Source organism: Trichechus manatus, unplaced genomic scaffold, assembly GCF_000243295.1.
Source record: "Trichechus manatus latirostris isolate Lorelei unplaced genomic scaffold, TriManLat1.0 scaffold00048, whole genome shotgun sequence".
Taxonomy (NCBI): Eukaryota; Metazoa; Chordata; class Mammalia; order Sirenia; family Trichechidae; genus Trichechus; species Trichechus manatus.
Genome location: NW_004443984.1, coordinates 8,008,955 through 8,024,278, shown reverse-complemented (window position 1 = coordinate 8,024,278; position 15,324 = coordinate 8,008,955).

The following is a 15,324-nucleotide window of genomic DNA, read 5'->3' as shown; positions in this document are numbered from 1 at the left end:
CTCTTCTGTGTCTTTGTTGAGCTTCTTTCTGGATGTTCTGTCCTTCACTGAAAGTGGTGTGTTGAAGTCTCCTTCTACTATTGTGGAGCTGTCTGTCTCTCTTTTCAGTGCTGTTACAGTTTGTTTTATGCATTTTGGAGCCCTGTCGTTGGGTGCATAAATATTTATTATAGTTATGTCCTCCTGGTGTATTGACCTTTTAATCATTATATAGTGTCCTTCCTTATCCTTGTGGTAGATTTTACTTTAAAGTTTATTTTGTCAGAGATTAATATTGCCACTCCTACTCTTTTTTGAGTGTTGTTTGCTTGATATATATTTTTTTCCCTCCTTTGAGTTTTAGCCTGTTTGTGTCTTTAAGTCTAAAGTGCATCTCTTGTAGGCAGCATATAGACAGATCATGCTTTTTTATTCAATCTGCCACTCTCTGTCTCTTTATTGGTGCAGTTAGTCCGTTTACATTCAGCGTAATTATTGATAGGAATGAGTGTAGTGCTGTCATCCTGATGTCTGTTTTTGTGTGTTTTTCACTGTTTCTTTGTTCCCCTTAATTTTCTGTGCTCAGTCGTTTTTCTTTATGTATTTTATTTTCATCTTTTTCATTGTTGTTGATTTTGTGTTTGCTGAGTGTTTATATTTTTCTAGTTTTTTATTTTGGTTTGTAGGATTGTTTGTTTCCTTTGGGGTCACATTTATATTTACCCCTATTTTTCTAAGTTTATAGCAGTCTTTTATTTCTTTATATAGCCTTGACTTCCTCTCCATATGAAAAATCTACGTCTGCATTTTTTAAGTCCCTCTTTTTTGTTTTAATGTTGTCCTTTTTTATGTATTGATATCTCTGTTTCCCTATTTTCAATGTTTTAGCTTTGATGTGTTTTCAATTTCTCTATCTGAGTCAATATCTGGTTGCTCTGTCTTGTGTTCTAGTCTTGTGTTGTTATCTGATGTTATTGATTTTCTAACCGGAGGACTCCCTTTAGTATTTTTTGTAATTTTGGTTTGGTTTTTGCAAGTTCCCTAAACCTCTGTTTATCTGAAAATACCGTAATTTTGCCATCATATTTGAGAAACAGTTTTGCTGGATATATAATTCTTGGCTGGCAGTTGTTTTCCTTCAAGGCTTTATATATGTCATCCCACTGCCTTCTTGCCTGCATGGTTTCTGCTGAATAGTCCGAGCTTATTCTAATTGACTCTCCTTTGTAGATGACTTTTCTTTTATCTCTAGCCACTCTTAAAATTCTCTTTATCTTTGGTTTTGGTAAGTTTGATTATAATATGTCTTCGTGACTTTCTTTTGGGATCTACCTTATGTGGGGTTCGATGAGCATATTGGATAGATATCTTCTCATCTTCCATGATATCAAGGCAGTTTTCCATCAACAGATCTTCAACAATTTTCTCTGTATTTTCTGTTATCCACCCCTCCCCTGCCCCGTTCTGGTACTCCAATCACTCCTAGGTTATTTCTCTTGATAGAGTCCCATATAACTCTTAGAGTTTCTTCATTCTTTTTAATTCTTTTATCTGATTTTTCCTCAAATAATTTGGCGTCAAGTTCTTTATCTTCATTGTCACTAATTCTGACTTCTACTGCCTCAATTCTGCTCCTATGACTTTCTATTGAGTTGTCTAATTCTGAAATTTTATTGTTAATCTTCTGGATTTCTGATTGCTGTCTCTCTATGGATTTTTGCAGCCTATTAAATTTGTCATTATGTTCTTGAATAACTTTTTTAAGTTCTACTACTACTTTGTGTGTTCTTTGGCTGTCTCTACGTATTGACGAATTTCTTGTTTAATTTCTAGAAGAGTTCTGTATGTTAATCTTTTGTATTCTGCCTCTGGTAATTCCAAGAAATTCTCTCCCTCTAGAGAATTTATTGATTCTTCATTTTGGGAGCTTGCTGAAGCCATTATGGACTGCCTCTTTATGTGATTTGATATTGACTGTTGTCTCCAAGCCATCAATAAGTTATTATAATTTTATTTTATATTTATTTAGTGTGTCCTAGCTTCTTGTTTTGTTTTGTTTTGATATGCTCAAATAGGCTGCTCATGTGCGCTAGTTGGATTATTGGCGCCTTTGAAGCTCTAACGTCGTGTCGCCAGGTAGTTAGTTCTGTAACTAAGTATGTGCACACAGGAGTCCATTAAATTTTCCTGCATGGATTCAGTGCAGGTGTCCAGGCAGTCGGTCAACAAGTGTGTGGTGCAGTCTCTCATCTACAGTCTTAGAGAGTCATGGGTGATTGGTGTAAGCACAGGTATCTGGCTGCAATAGGGCATCATGCACTGAGCAAGGCAGGGGGCTGACGGCTGCCCCTGAGTGTCTGAAAGGAAAGTGTTTCCCTATTCCATAGAGTGAGTAGGTAAGTGAGTTTTGCAGCTGGGCTGGGAGCACCCTACTCTGTTGGCTGTAAAGACTTGGGGGCACCACTTATTCTTGGACCCTGTAGCAGGTGACTAGGTGGTGTATGTGGTGCCACCAATCCTCAAGCCCCTAGTGCAGACCGGTAAAGGTGCCTGCTTAAAGGGCAGGCTGTGTCAAGCGTCACAAATCTGCCACTTCACAGCTGGAACAGTTGATGTTAGACTTCAGGTGGGCACAGAAGTCTTTTTTCCATCCTATTATTCATTCTGTTTTTCAATAACCTTCTAAAGATTTCCATTCTACTGGAAGGGGTCCCTTGACTCTTTCTTTTATCCTTCTTTGCTACTCTCTTGGCAGTAAGTTTAGCCTTCTTCTGTCATTTTACAACATTTGATTAAGAACAATCCTGTAAATAAATCCATCAAATCTTAGATAACATTCTACTTAACCTTCTTCTAACCTTCTACAACTTTCCATGTCCATCCAAATTCTTTTACTAGGCTTTTCTTCTTTCTCATCTTGGCAGTAACTAGTCTCTCATTTTAGGACAAAATTACTATCATTTTCTTTAACAAAACACGTCTATATAATCAATCTAACTTAAGTTACTTTAAAAAAAAACTTGGAAACTGCTTTTAAGTCAACATACTACAAAACAAAAACTTCTGTCAGAACAAATTCAATTTCATTAATTTCTGGTAATATTAGGAGTATTGAATTTATATAAGGAGTTATTTATTCATAAGCCAATCAGAATTAAGGTTTTTGAAGGAATATTATAATCTAATTTAATAATATCATCTGAAGGTAGGAAATTACTATATTTTCATAACTGTGTCTTTTTGCATGCTTTATAGGATCCTTTAGAGAAGAAATTTAGAATAATTTGTCCCTATTTAAGGGCTTTTTATACCAATCAAAATAAACAATCTATCCTTTTTCAGTGTACTTTTCAAACAGACTGATTTAAAAGATCTCGGCCCAACAAATCAACTGGGATTTGTTGGGTCCCTGAAGGGACTTATCCATAGTCAGGCTTGCGCAGGGGTCTCAGTGATAGTGACCTCAGGCCCGAAAGTTTTCCTCATCTTGGTACCAGGTGTTATAGAGAATCACAGTCACTTGTGTAATGGTATCTAAAAACAATTCATTTCCTCATTGTATTTTAATTGTAACATAGGGTCTTTGGTCTTCCCTGGTGACAGAGGGACCTAGGCTTAATCCTCAGTCTTAATTATTTCTCAAAGTCAGAAAATCTGGACAAACTTGGCAGAGCCCTCAGTCATTTGTGGAGCTATGCCTCCATCATTTCAAGTGTAAGTAGCACAGGTCCAGCCCTGTTGCCCGGAAATGTGAAGGCAGTCCCTCCCATTTCAGTTTTCCTGTTTCTTCTTACTACTGCAGCTGCGGCTATGTTGCTACTTGGTTATCTTGGCAGGGACAGTTATTAGCACATTCTAGAGGGAGCCTCTAAGGTCTCAAGGCCACTTAACACAAGCCTGTCTTTAAGTCTTTTTTACTTTGTTTCTGTTGCTTTGAACTGGGTGTTCTCAGTGCTGGGGACTCAGAAAGCTGTTACGGGAGTCTAAATTTTCTCAGTCCCATGAGTCTTCTATTTCTAGTTTCTTTATGGCTCAAAACGGATCTTTCATTTTCAAATTAGAGGGAGCTCCCTCTGCCTGATAGCATTGACAGAGGTCTGCTGTAAGGGTATTATCATTTTTTTTACCTTGATTATTCCCAGTTTTAATAACCAGCATGTTCTAACTATAGCTGAGTTTCTTCGGGCCCAGTTATCGTATGGACTAGTTGAAACAAATCTGTGAGCTAAGGCTGAAAAGCTTCTACGAGGATTTTAAATTCCTCAGCAAACTTGTAAGGATCTTCACGCAGCTTTGGAAAATCTTTCATAATGCTACACAGCTCTGAGTGAGTCCAGGGAATAAAGGTAACATGGAAAGACTCCTTTGCATTTGTAGGATGGATCTTAAAGGGCATTTCAAGTAAACCTTTCTTAGCTGGTTTCTCAGAAAAAAACGGAAGCTAGACATAGTGTTATTGGAGGAACAGGAGAGTACAGAGGGGTGTAAAGGAGAGACAGCTGCAGAGGTGTAACTAAGGCTTGGAGGTAGGGTGCGTACCCTGGTTGCCACTTGAAGAGGGGCACTAATGAGCAGTTTCTATTGGCTGTCACAGTTTCCACAGCCAGCTGTGAGAGATCATTCAGCAATTTAAAACTAATTGCCATAGGCGCTATTTTCCATAAATAGGCCCCTGGACAGCTGGCAAGGGGGCAGATGGAGCAGGATCAAAGTTCTGACATTTTAGCTCCTTATCTTGTTTGGTTAATTTGGAAACAGTATCCTGCAGGGAAGCAATTTTACTGTCTTTATATCTTTTATAAACCTCTAGGTACCAATCAAAATAAGCATCCCATTGAGGTGGTTTAATCTGGGAGCCTTTATTTTCCAATTTACGGTGCAGGAAAAACCTAATTTACAAAGTTCAAAAAATCCTCGTAGTGGCCACTGATTTTCCAAACCGTCCCTAGTCAGGTGATGCCAACTAGATAAAAACGAGCATGTTATGGGACCAAAATGCTTGTCTGTATAGTGAGCAGAGGCCCCAGCAGGGAACTCTGAGCCACTCTTAGATTTGGCATTATCTATTATCTCCTTTGAGATTCCTGAGGATCATGAGCTCAAATCACTGCACACGGAAAGCAAAACAGTAAAGAGCAAAGTGTTGCTTTTGGCTTCTCAGAGATAGCACAAATCCCTAACAGGGAGCTACCTCAGAGTTTAGACTGTGTTTTGCTTTTCCAGAGCCAGCAGTGAATGTCCTAATAACTCTTAATAGTTTGACTTGTGCCTGCATTTTATTTTGCAGCTGAGGGGGCCCTGGGGTTCCATGCAACAATTAGGACAAGACACACAAGTACAAACAGAAAAATAAGTCCTCAAGAAAAACCCAGGGAGCTTCACACAAGGAAGCTGAGCTCAAATATGAGAGATTATTTACCTTGGGTGACTCCCAAGAGGTCCATAGAACTGAAGAGTCCAAGTGGCTCTGCTTGGTACCATAGTCTGGGTCCCCAGCATCTCAGGGGTCACTGAAGATAATGTGCCTTTGGATCCCAGAATTCTGATACCAGAAATGTCAAAGAGTAAATTATCTGAGTTTATTGAAAGCAAAAGTAAAGAGTTTTATTGAAGGAATGTAACAATTTGAATTAGGCAGCATTCAGGAAGGATTTCCAAAATTCTCTATCTTTCTGGAGACAAAGTTGAGCTTTTATACACAAAGTGAGGCATGACTAATTCTACAAACATTTCAAAAACAACTTTTTCTTCATATCAGTTAATCTTATCTCCTTCCAGAAGACCATTTGTGCAAAACATTTTTTCCAAGGACATGGCATTTGCGTCACATGCTTCCTGGACCATTCTAAGCACATAATTCACTTGTCTTTCTGACTCTCTCCCTTGCTTAGTCAAAGTGATCTGCATTAACCTTTATTGAGAGCCTAGTCGTCAGTCATCTTGGCTTTGCTGAGAGCCTTAATTTGATTTTAGAAACCCTTTATCAGTCTCTATGAGTCAGAACTGACTCAACAGCACCTAACAACAACAGACCTGACTGATCTCTGCCCTGAACGCCAGACTTGTATATCCTACTACTTACTTGACATCTCCAGTGTGCAGTGGTGATGTCACACTTCAGCTCCACTTCCAACCACCCCCCGCCCCAAATATCCTTCTGTAATCTTTTCCATCTCAGTAGATGTCCATTCCATTCTACAGAAATCTTACAGGCAGCCGTCATGAATTGAATTGTGTCCCCCCAAAATATCCGTCAACTTGGCTGGGCCATGATTCCCAGTATTGTGTGGTTGTCCACCATTTTGCCATCTGATGTGATTTTCCTGTATGTTGTAAATCCTGCCTCCATGATGTTGATGAAGTGGAATTAGTGGCAGTTATGTTAATGGGGGAAGGACTCAATCTTCAAGATTAGGCTGTGTCTTAAGCCAATCTGTTTTGAGATATAAAAGAGAGAAGTGAGCAGAGAGACATGATGACCTCATACCACCAAGAAAGCAGTGCCAGGAGCAGAGCGTGTCCTTTAGACTTGGGGTTCCTGCATGGAAAAGCTCCTAGACCAAGGTAAGATTGATGACAAGGACTTTCCCCTAGAGCAGACACAGAGAGAAAGGCTTTCCCTGGAGCTGGTGCCCTGAATTTGGACTTCTAGCCTCCTAGACTGTGAGAGAATAAGTTTCTCTTTGTTAAGCCATCCACTTGTGGTATTTCTGTTGTAGGAGCACTAGATGACTAAGACATGGCCTTAACTCCTTTATTTCTCTTATACCCCGTCAAGTCCTTCAGCAAATCCTGTCAGTGAAGCCCTCAAAATAAGCACAGAATGCAACCACTTTTTATCACCCTGTCCTTTAGCACCCTGGGCCTTTGCATTTGCTGTTTCCTTTGCATAGAACGCTCTTCCCTACATGGTCCCGTGGCCTGCTCCTTCACCTGATAAGTGATGGGAACAGGAAGACGACCCTGAGAGGAAGGTCCAGATGGAACAATAGATATAAGTAGAATCAGAAATACTGACTATCTCACACGCTGAGGGAGGAAAGTTTTAAGAAGGTGGGAATAGTCAGCAATGTTAAATCTCCCTTTATCTTCCTCTCTGTTTCTTGGTTCCCTTCCCAGTAAAATTACTGAAAGAATTATCTATCCCAGCACTATCCAATAGAAATGTAATACAAGCCACATATGTAAGTAAATTTTCTAGTAGCCACATTTTAAAAAGTTTTAAGAAAAGTGAAGTTAATTTTAATGATATATTTTATCCAATATATCCAAAATGCTTACCTTTCCACATGTAATCAATATAAAAGTATTAATGAGATATTCTGCATTCTTTTTTTCACACTGTGTTTTGGAAATCTGGTGTGCATTTTACATTTCCAGCTCATCTCAATTCAAACTAGTCGTATTTCTGATGCTCAATAGCCACAGGTGTCAAGTGCCTACCATAGTGGATAGCACAGGTGTACATTTCCTTTATTTCTTCATCTGCTATTCACTCATCTACCAACTTCTGTCTGGCCTATGACCCCACCACTTCTCTATAGCTGCCTTTATCAAGGTCACCATGACTTCCAGGTTATGAAATCCAATGGTATTCTCTCTGTCCTCGGCTTTTATATCCTCTCAGCAATCACTAGCACAGATTGAATTGTCCTGCCATCTTGAAATGTCCAACTCTTGGTTTCTGGGTAGTACCCTCTCCTGGTTCTCCACCTCCCTCGGTGACTGCTCTTTCTCAGTCTTCTTTGCTGCCTCCTCCTCCTCTATTGGTTTTCTAAATGCTAGAGTTTTTCTAGCCTTTGTCATGGACCCTCTTCTATATCAGTCAATTAAAAAAAGAAAAAAGAAAGAAAGAAACACATATAAACTTAGAACATGTCACTCCCTTTTAGCATCCCTTTGCATTTTGAATAAAATCTAAATTCCTTTTCATGACCTACAGGGGCTATCACAAGTAAATAATGGCTATCCAAAGATGTCTATGTCATAACTCCTGGAACCTGTGAATATGTTACCTTAGGTGGCAAAATGGAATTTGCAGATGAGATTAGGTTAAGGATATTAAGATGGAAGATTATCCTGGATTACCTGGTGGGCCCAATGTAATCACAAGGGTTCTCACAAGTGAAAGAGGGAGGCAGGATAGGGTTAGAGTCATGGAGAGATATGAAGATGTTATGTTGCTGCCTCTGAAGACAGAGGAAAGAACCACAAGCCAAAGAATGCAGGCAGCCTCTAGAAGCTGGAAAACCCAAGGGAAAGTTCTCCCCCAAGCCTCCAAATAGCTGACACCTTGATTTTAGCTGAGTGGGACCCATTTTAGATTTCTGACCTCCAGAATGGTGAGATAACTTCAAGCCACTAAATTTGTGTTAATTTGTTGCAGCAGCAAAAGGAAGCTAATATAAGGACCCATCAAGATCTAGCCCCTCCTAACTCTCCAACCTCATTTACTGTTATTGCCTCATTCCCTGTGCTTTAGCCACAGCAGTCAAGTACTTTCCTGTCTCAGGGCCTTTGCAATTGCTGTTCCTTCTTCCCCAGCTCCTTTCAGATCTCAGCTCAAATGTCACCTCTTCGGAGAAGGCCTCCCTAACAAGCCTGTCAAAGTAGATACCCTTCTCACACTCCCTCTCACTTTATCACATCCCTGTTTATTTCTCTCCTAACACTTCTCATTTCTGAAGAGATTGTGTTATTGTCTTATTGTTTACTCACTGTCTTAGTTTCTTAGTGCTGCTGTAACACAAATACCACAAGTGAGTGGTTTTTAAGAACAGAAATTTGTTTTCTCACATTTCTGGAGACTAACAGTCCAAATCTGGGTCTCGGCAGTGCCTTTTCCTTCCTTGTCAGTAGCCCCGGGCATTCCTTGGTTCTTGGTGAACCTCATATGCCATCTGTCTTCCCCAGTATATTTGTGCATGTCTCTGTGACTATACTACTCTTTACGTAACTCAGAAATGATTAGGTTTTGGATCCACCCTACACTGGTATGACCTCAACTGATTGATTACATTAGATTGCATATGGAAAGTGATTACATTAGATTAAATCACATCCCCAGGTATAAACCCAAAACACCAAACCTGTCACCATCGAATCAATTCCAATTCACAGTGACCCTATAGGACAGAGTAGAACTGCCCCATAGGGTTTCCAAGGAGCAGCTGGTGGATTTGAACTGCCGAACTTTTGGTTAGCAGCCAAGCTCTTAACTATTGCACCCCAGGGCTTCAAGGGATTAGTATTTCAACACTTATTTTGGGTGACTCAATTTAATCCGTAATACTTGGTTATTATATGTCTTCCCCTCTAGATTATCAGCTCTTCAACAATGAGAATCTTGCTGTGCTGCCTTGTTCATTGCTGTGTTCTCAGCACCCAGACCAGTGCCTGACATATAACCTGTTGCCATTGAGTCAATTCCGATTCTTGGTGACTCCATGTGTTACACCGTAAAACTGCTCGATAGGATTTTCTCGGCTGTAGTCTTAATGGAAGTAGATTGCCAGGCTGTTTGTTTGTTTTTGCAGTACTGTTGGGTAGGTTCAAACTGCCAACCTTTAGGTTAGTAGTCAAGGGCAAATTTTTTGTGCCACATGGGGAACTTGCCTGACACGTAGTAGGTGCTTAATAAATGAATGTACATCAGTCTGGTTAAGAATTAATGTTCTAGTTCCAGAGGTGTGGTAGAAGTAGGTTCTTTTTTCTAAATGAGGGAGCCTTCAAATCTAGACAGAGACTTACAAAGTATACATAAAGCATAAGCTTTTTAATATTGTGGATTGAATTGTGCCTCCCCCCAAAATATGTGTCAACTTGGCTAGGCCATGGCTCCCAATATTGTGTGGTTGCCCACCATCTTGTGACCTGATGTGATTATCCTATGCACTGTAAATCCTAACCTCTATGATGTTAATGAGGCAGGATTAGAGGCGGTTATATTAATGAGGCAGGACACAATCTACAGGATTAGGTTGTATCTTGAGTCAATTTCTTTTGAGATATAAAAGAGAGAATTGAGCAGAGAGGAGAGGGACCTCATGTCACCAAGATAGAAGTGCCAGGAGTGAGCTCGTCCTTTGGATCTGGGATCCCTGCACTGAGAAGCTCCTAGACTAGGGCAAGATTGATAACAAGGACTTTTCCCCCAGAACTGACAGACAGAGAAAGCATTCCCCAGGAGCTGGTGCCCTGAATTCGGACTTCTAGTCTCCTAGACAGTGAAGAATAAATTTTTGTATGTTAAAGCCATCCACTTGTGGTGTTTCTGTTATAGCAGCACTAGATAACAAAGAAAAATGTCATCATCCATTCTTCCAAGACCCAGTCAGGAAGAGAGGGGGAGAATCCCAAGCCAAAAAAAGAAGTGAAGGGGTGTAGTGTTTCACCACCTGAGGAAGAGGAGGGTGGATGGAGCCTGGGCTGCCTTGTACCTGAGGTACCATTTATGTGGGCACTGTGAAAGCAATATTGACACTTTGCTACCAGTATGTATCAGCATGTATATAATCATATTGTACAATCGAGCCTCCCTTTGACATCTACAACCCAGGTGTTATTTGTTGACGAAGATGGTGGGGAGAGGGGCTGAGACATACAGTGAACTATCTTACATTCACTCCACTAACTTTAATGCAATAATGTGGTAAATGACCAGAGGTAGCCTTTTGAAAATTATATTTATTACAGAATTATTCAGTATAATAAAGGATTATCGAATATAATAGTATCTCATCCACCTAGAATAAACCTTTCTATTAATACACCAGTTACCCCTACACACATATTCCTTTGGGGTGGGGTAAAATGTCATAGGGCCTTAACCTCTAGGTAGGTGATTGTGAGGGTCCATTATCACCTTCTCAAAATGAATGCTTCTCTCTCTTCTCAGTCACTGCCTAGACTGTCACTGTGAATTGGATCTGGCACAATCATCTGGCTAGAAACTGACTTTCAAGCATTATGAGAGTAAGGGACAGCATGCACTCTTGCTGTGGGAGCAGGTGGCATCAGGGTTAGGATTCTTCTTTTCCATTGGGACCCTCCTTCTGTGATTAATTTCCCTACGTGTGCTGTTGTTCACACCCTTGCTATGATTGTCTATATGCAATTTAGCAACCCCTAATATGTTGATCTTAGATATGATTACTACACATACTGGCTTTGGCACCCGATCTGACTGCAGGTCTTGTTGTTGTTGTTAGGTGCCGTTGAATCAATTCCGACTCTTAGCGGCCCCATTACAACAGAACGAAATACTGCCTGGTCCTGCACCATCCTCACAGTCTTTGCTCTGCGTGAGCGCATTGTTGCAGCCACTGTGACAATCCATCTTATTGAGGGTCTTCCTCTTTTTCGATGACCCTCCACTTTACCAAGCATGATGTCCTTCTCCAGGGACTGGTCCCTTCTGGTAACATGTCCAAATTATGTGAGACAAAGTCTTGCCATCCTTGCTTCTAAGGAGAATTCTGATTGTAATTCTTCCAAGACAGATCTGTTCGTTCTTCTGGCAGTCCATGGTATATTCAGTATTCTTTGCCAACACCATAATTCAAAGGAGTCAGTTCTTCTTTGGTCTTCCTTATTCATTGTCCAGCTTTTGCATGCACATGAGGCAATTGAAAATACCATGGCTTGGGTCAGGCACACGTTAGTCCTCCAAGTGACATCCTTGCTTTCCAACACTTTAAAGAAGTCTTTTACACCAGATTTGCCCAACGTAAATCTATAGGTCTTACATAAATGCAAATGAGGTAACTAATATTTTGACAAGGAGCCGTGGTGGTGCAATGGTTAAGCGCTCAGCTGCTAACTGAAAGGTTGGCAGTTCTAACCCACCAGTGGCTCTGTGGGAGAAAAGACCTGGTGATCTGTTCCTGTAAAGATTATAGCCTAGGAAATCCTATGAGGCAGTTCTACTCTGTCATATAGGCTTGCTATGAGTCAAAATTGACTCTACAGCAAAAAATATTTTGACACTAATAAGATGAGAGGTAGCCCTCACTGGGATGCAGGCAGCCCTGAGATGTTGGTATTCCAAGTGCTGTGGATAGAACTGGAATATAATTCATAAGCATGTACACTCTACAACTCACCCCCTGGCTCTGTTACACTTAGGATGTTTTACAACAGACCCAAATCAATATCATAATCATAGCAAACAAGGCATGTTAAGTATATTGGTAGTGTTACAATGTACCCAGTCACTCAGGTCATATCAAATCCATTGTTGTCGAGTTGATTCCGACTCAGAGTGACCCTATAGGACAGAGTAGAACTGCCCCATAGGGTTTCCAAGGAGCGGCTGGTAGATTCAAACTGCCAACCTTTTGGTTAGCAGCTGAGCCTATAACCACTGTGCCACCAGGGCTCCAGGTCATTTCAAGAGTCCCATAAATGCCCATAGCACATAATCTTGCCAGACCAAATCAGGAAGAGGCATACCTCCAGTCATTGCGTCTTTGTTGTAATTATTCCATGTATCTCTTCAGCTTACCATGTTCAGTGTCTATGAGCATTTATGATATCCTCTGTTAGTATCTCTTCTGTTAGTTCCTTTTCCTAATGGCCCTTGAAATCCTTTGATGATGTAAATCTTCTCCATCTTTTAGTTCATTTGTCTCCCTTGAGGAAGTGAAAAGGTGTTGTCATTCCTGTTGGATCTCCTGTTAGCAGATACCTGTAAGGTAAGGTTCTAAGCCTAGGCTGAGGCCCACAGGGTCCATGTCTGGGGCTCTATTGTTACTGATATTTCTCTGATGGAATCAATTTCCCCACTTGGGATCCCTTTGACTAAGGTTACATCTATCTTATCCAGGCAATCTGAGGGGATCACATGACTTTTTTCCTTCCTTGTGAAGCTGGACCATTACTCTTTCTCATGACAGCTGTAGTTGGGCTAATAAGATGTATTCTAGTTATTGTAAAACGTCCTTGTATCCAATCATGTTTTGATCCAGATGGGGTTTTCATCACCTTGGCAATCAGGATGTAAAGTCAACTTCTTGAGTTATGGTCAGTATATTTACAGGGAAAATGGGCATATAGTGTCGAGATGATTGGAATGGTTATAATAACGCCTATCAGTTGTCATTGTAATTTTTTTTTTTTATTCTGAAAGAGATAGCACAAGGCTCTTGTCAGATATTTATGAGTTTCCAAGGAAATTTTGTCCCCCGTGACTATCCATTTTATATCGTGGATACCATTTGCCCTGGCCTCCCCCACTGTGGGCCTTTAGTGGAGTAATAAATATGTACTCTCATGACCCTATAATCTTCAAGTTTAATATCTTTTAACTTGATGATAGGACTCTATGTTGGCTGTTTGAATAGCTCCAGGATACCAGGAGGGTAACTGTTTGTTATGTAATTTAGACAACTTATTCTGTCAGAACACTCTTCTATTTTCCATTTATTTCACCCGGAACCTGGATTTAGGTGTTTCCTTAAGAGCCCATTAAGTCTTTTTACCATTCCTGCTGCTGTTGGATTATGAGGTGTGTGAAAATTTCATAAAACCCCCTTCTCAACTGTAGATTGAAGCTAAACACCATGCTTGGCCGTCGGGAGATACGAGTCCATTCCCTCCAAAAGGGAGCACTTCCTCAGGTTTCTGGGTGGAAGCAGACAAAGGTGGGCTCTATAAGCCTTCTAGGCTTTGGAAGTGCTTTTCCTACTGCCTGGAACACTGTTGACCCTCTCCTTATCTGTCTAGGTTCTCACCTGGCTAGGTTCTATTCAGACTTTGGATTTCGGCTCAGACATTCCTCCTCTGGGAAGGCAGACTGTTTCCCCACTTTCTAGTTATATGACATAGCTATACTTCTCTGTGCCTAAGTTTCGTCATCTATAAAATGAGGATGATAGTAGTACCTACCTCAAGGCACTATTGTGGACGGTAAATGAGCCAATACATGAAAACAGTCCCTGGTAAATAGTAAGCACTCAATAAGCTAATATGATTAATTTATCATTAACAATAATTTTGTTAATACTTATTGATTTTATTATTAAGTGATTTTATTAATAATCATTTATTTTATTATTCCTTGGCCTTCCTGCTCCAGATGTTGGGATCCCCCCTCTCTTTTCCCATAGCCTTAGCTTTTATAATGCTGAATGATACTTTTGATTTGCTTGACTGCTAGGCTCTGAGCTGCTTAAAGGCAGAAGTATCCAGTTCTAGCACAGGGCCAGGAACTTTAGAATTCAAAGTCAAAGTGGGATGGCATAACAGGAAGAGAATGAGACTCGGAGCCACATGGAAATGGGCAGTCCAAGATCTGTCTCTTGTTTGCTGGGCGACCTTGAACAAGTCCCCCAATCTCTATGAACTCTGGCTTCCTCATCTATAAAAGGAGATGATTATACCATCCTTCAGATTTTTCTGGAGTGAAGGTATTCAAAGCACCAAGCTAGAATTTGGTGTCACTTAATAGTTTTTTTACTAGTAGCTTATCAAATATTTGTTGTGTGAAAGAATATGACAGAGGAGATGTGACATCTTTAATGCAGAAGCATCAGCCTGAAAGAGCCCTTAGAGATGATTCCATCTTGCTGTCCCATTTTGTAAAACAGTGAGTGTGCAGCCCAAAGCTGTATCTATTAGGTGAGGCAATTGTCCTGTGCAGTGACTTGAATGAGTCCTGGTGGCTCAGTGATTAAGCACTCGGCTGCTAACTGAAAGGTCAGGGGTTTGAACCCACCAGCTGCTCTGTAGGAGAAAGATGTGACAGTGTGCTTCCATAAAGATTTTCAGCCTTGGAAACCCTATGGGGCAGTTCTGCTCTGTTCTGTAGGGTTGCTATCGATCAGAATTGACTTGACGGCAGTGGGTCAACGGGCAATGACTTGAACAGGGAGGGAAGAGACCACAGAGGTTGAGTGCTTACCTTCTTGGCTGGGACCAGTGGCATCATTAGGTTGGTGTCACCCAGTGCAGCAACTCACAATGTCACCCATGGACCTCCTCCTGTACCAGACCGTACAGAATCCTTAGTAATGTTTTTTGTACTAATGTTACATGTAAATCGTAATTCCTGTCTATCATTCCCTCTTTCCCTTTAATTACTACTTCATTCTCACAAAAGTTTTTGATGTAGGCTCACAATTACTAACTACCACAATATTGTAGCTAAAATACCAGAAAACTTGACAAAATCAATGATTATAAAAACACTGGCAGCAACAAAAACAACAGTGTGCTTGTAGCGTGCAGATGAAACCACGAGATTTGAAGGGTCCTTAGATTTGAAGGGCATTAGAAGGTTCAAAAAGTAAATTAGCATAGAGTTTTAGCCTTGTAGGTATACTGATACATGTTAGCTGGGCTTAC